This window comes from Mangifera indica, chromosome 2 (genome assembly GCF_011075055.1).
Source record: "Mangifera indica cultivar Alphonso chromosome 2, CATAS_Mindica_2.1, whole genome shotgun sequence".
Lineage (NCBI taxonomy): Eukaryota > Viridiplantae > Streptophyta > Magnoliopsida > Sapindales > Anacardiaceae > Mangifera > Mangifera indica.
In genome coordinates this window covers 7,855,409-7,859,709 of record NC_058138.1, presented here as the reverse complement: position 1 = coordinate 7,859,709, position 4,301 = coordinate 7,855,409, and the positions used below count along the sequence as shown (strand labels likewise).

Sequence of the window (4,301 nt, the reverse complement as noted above, 5' to 3'; positions counted from 1 at the left end):
TGTCAAATTTTGTGATTGGTAGGGGTTCTAACATAATCCTTCGTCCTTGGAATCGAAACACATAAGTATTCTCCTTACCATCATAGTTAACCTGACGATCATACATCCATGGTCTTCCCAACAATAAGTGACAAACGGTCATGGGTATCATATCATACCACACTTGGTCTACATAATTCTTACCCAATGAAAACTTCACAAAGCAGCAAATTTGGACCATAACTGAATTGCTATCATTGATCCAACTGACTTTGTATGGAGTAGGATGCGTTTCTTGAGACAAACCAAGTCGTTCAGCTACTTCTTTAGCCATAACATTCATGCTACTTCCGTTGTTGATGATTACATTCAAAGCTTTATCTCTATGTTCAACTCTAGTATGGAAGATGTTGGTTCGCTTCCAGTCATGTTCTAAGTGATCCACCTTTGTTTTACTTCCTGTTAACATATGCTGAATCACACAAAGAGGTAAATCTGTGGCTTGTAGTCGCTCCTCCACATATTCAGACTCTTTATGGTCATTGATGTCTTGAGTATTGTTTGGCTCTTTATCGAACATCAAGTCTTTTTCACATACGAATGCTATCCTTTGGTCTCGCATTGGACAAACTACTGCAAAGTGGCCAAACCCTTTACATTTATAACATTGGGGTTCTTCACCGAAAGTCTTACCCTTGCCTTTGCTATCACTAACTATCACTTCTTTAGGTGTGTCAACAGAAGGCTTTGAGCTAGTAGGAGCTAGAAAACGAAAAGTTCCTGAATCAGTATTGTAAAAGCGACAAGAATTACTTGATAGCTGTCGTTCAAATTGCAAAGCAAGTTGATATGCTTCCTCCACATTATAAAGGTCAGCAGACAACATTTCTCTACGAATATCAGGTTTCAGCCCCTTTAAATATCGCGCTAACACTTGGACTTTAGTTTCAACTGACTTGCTTCTAACTGTTAACTCATGGAACCGTTTTGTATATTGATCCACTGTAATTTTAGCGCTTTGACTCCATTGAAGCATGTCCTCATAAATAAGTTGTTCATAATTAAGGAGGAGGTATTTTGATTCCAAACGTTCTTTCATTTCATCCCACTTTGTGATAGGAGCTTGACAAGTCTTTCTAAGTCGTTCTTCCACACTGCTCCACCATGCACGGGCTGGTCCTTTCAACTTGAGCTTAACAAATCGAACTTTACGATCATTAGGTACCATAAACCAATCAAAATAATCTTCAAGAGCAGTAATCTAATCATAGAAAGCATCTAGATCAAGTCTCCCTACAAAGTCTGGTACTTCGACTTTCATTCGTTTGGTCAATTCGTCTATGCAGTTCCTTCGAGCATCTACATCGTGTGGTTGCCGATGATCAATCCTAGGCTCCCTACGTCTGACCCTGCCCAGCTGCACTTCTTCAAACTCGTCATCATTGTCGCCAATCCCTTCCCTACCTCTAGGAATATGTCTTCCTTCCCTTGGTGGTCGCCCCACTTCTCGGTTGCTACGTTCATCTATCACATCCAAACGGTGCATTACTACGTTCAAAGTTTGGGATAATTGATCAATTTGTTGTTGCACACTAGAAGATGCTTGGGCTGTGTTGGTGTTTGGGTTTGGTGGGTTGTTAGAACTTTGCTCCATGAAATTATAAGGTTGACCACTCCTGGTTTTTGGCATAAAGGAAGTGTTGTCAACGGAACCTGGCTCTGATACCAAATCTTGATGACACTTTAAAAAAAAAAAAATTAACTCTCAGGATTTCAGAATCTCACCAAAATCTTGAGGGAACTAATTGGAATCTCTCCAATAAATGACAGAGTTTACTAAAACTAATCTGTCTTTATTCATCATAACAGGGCCTTAAATAGCCGTCTAATACAGAAGCAAAAATGAGAATTTTAAGCACTAACGAACGTGCATCAACAACTAATAACAAATAAACACAAATCAAGGACCCATGTTCCACAGTTTGTTCACATAAACAGGGGAAAGTGGGCTATTATTTAACTGACAATAAAACAGTAAAGACTTGGTCAACCACGTGACTGCCCATGTTACGAAGTAACCACCCATGCTAGTGTCCATGCATGCCATGCAACTGCATCACTAGGCCATTTATGGTTAAGACTAGAATTTGCACTGCAACCTTGGCGATCAATGGATCAGCGACTCGGAAAACTTGGAGTCCTGGTTCCATAGATAAGCCATTAAGTAAGGACTCGCTTGAAACCGGTGTGTTGAAAGTTAATCCAGGTAAATTTGGGAGGTTTGGGGGAACGTATGTGCCTGAGACAATGGTCGCTTCTTTGAAGCAACTTGAAACTGAATTCAACTTTGTTTTGCAAGATGCTGCGTTTCAGGTCTGTAACTAATTTTAAAGAGCATAAAAAAGTAACTTCGTATTTGTTTTATCTTAAACACTAAGATGTTCAAGGTACTGTAAATTTAAAAAATGACGCCAATGTAACATTTTACAACCTAACATGTCAAAATTGGATCCGTATGATCTGTTAATTTTCTTTGACGAATGTTTGTTTTTTTGTATAGGAGGAGCTTTCCACGGCATTGAGAGAGTTTGTTGGATGAGACACACCTCTATATTTCGCTAAGCAGCTCACAAATCACTACAAGAAAGAAAATGGAGAAGGGCCACAGATTTATCTGAAAAGAGAGGATTTGAACCATGTGGGTGCCCAAAAGATAAACAACGCAATTGCACAAGTGATGATAGCCAAACGCATGGGCCGGAAAAACGTGATTGCCGCCACTGGTGTTGGGCAACACGGCGCCGCAACGGCTGCTTCATGTGCCAAACTTGGCTTAGAATGCACTGTCTACATGGGCACTGATGATATGGAAAAAGAGTCCTCTAAATCTAATGTCCTTCTAATGAATCTATTAGGCTCTCAGGTAGATAGCCGTGACCTCATAGACTTTCCCAAATTAATAACGTGTTTGATATAAATATATAATATTATATATTATATTTTGTGTGCGTGTATGACATATGTATTGTATGTTAAAGCTGTTAATGGAGGCTTTAAAGATGCTAGCTCAGAAGCAATAAGGGACTGGGTGGGGGACTTGGAAAGAAGCTATTACTTGTGCGGGACAGCGGTAGGGCCTCATCCATGTCCAAGCATGGCTCGAGAATTTCAATCGGTGATAGGAAAAGAAACAAGAAGACAAGCAATGGAGAAATGGGGTGGAAAACCAGATGTATTGATAGCTTGTGTGGGAAGTGGTTCAAATGCATTAGGGTTATTTGCTGAATTTATAAAAGATGAAGAAGTGAGATTAATAGGTGTTGAGGGAGGTGGTTTTGGGTTGGATAGTGGAAGACATTCTGCAACTCTTTCAAGAGGAGAAGCGGGTGTTTATCATGGAGCCATCACCTACCTCTTGCAAGATGAAGAAGGACAAATTTTATGCCCACATTCTATTGGTTTAGGGTACGTACATATCTACATTTATCATCTTTAAACATGGGTTCAAATTAAAAATATATATTATATCATACCCAATTCATAATGAGAGGAACAAGAAAAATTTTATCTTGTTTTAGTGGTCCTCCATCTTGTACAAAATGATTCTTCTGTTGATTCAAATATTTTGCATTGTATTATGCTATAAATGGTTAAAAAGTTAGCATGATACATGTTTATTTTGATCTAAACAGGCTAGAGTATCCTGGTGTTGGACCAGAGATAAGCTTTCTAAAAGACTCCGGACGTGCAGAGTTCTATACAGCCATAGACCACGAAGCTGTCGATGGTATGCCATTGAAAAAATTGATAAGAAATGAAATATTACTAATTAGTTTATTAATTTATTGTGTAAAATGACAGCATACAAGCGGCTATGTAGACTAGAAGGCATATTTCCGGCGTTGGAGGCATCACATGCATTCGCATTTCTAGACAAACTTTCTCCAACTTTACCCAACGGTGCTAAAGTTGTAGTTAATTGCAGTGGGCGCGGAGATAAGGATGCTGCTACTGTTTTTAACTACCAAAAACACTCAGATCTAGCAGCATTAATATTAGACGCCATTCAATAGATAATTTATATCAAGCACTAGAGTTAGATGGACGGATGCATGGATTTACTGCAATGTTGGGATGTACAAATTGGGCACCATCCATTGTCTGCATTAAAGTGACATGCACTTTTCATTAAAATGATTTACTGCCTTATAACCCTTTGTAATATGTGAAAAGATGATGCATAAGCATAATATTAATATTAATGCTTCTAATTTCCTCTCTTTAAATTCTTAAGGATGTAAAAAAACTAATGGAAATTTCAT

At 38.6% G+C, this 4,301-nt stretch overlaps 1 pseudogene; it reads left to right on the top strand.

Annotated features, from left to right (window-relative positions):
* The first annotated feature begins 2,109 nt into the window (after positions 1 to 2,109).
* LOC123208513 lies at positions 2,110 to 4,052 on the top strand (annotated as a pseudogene).
* The last annotated feature ends 249 nt before the right edge of the window (positions 4,053 to 4,301 follow it).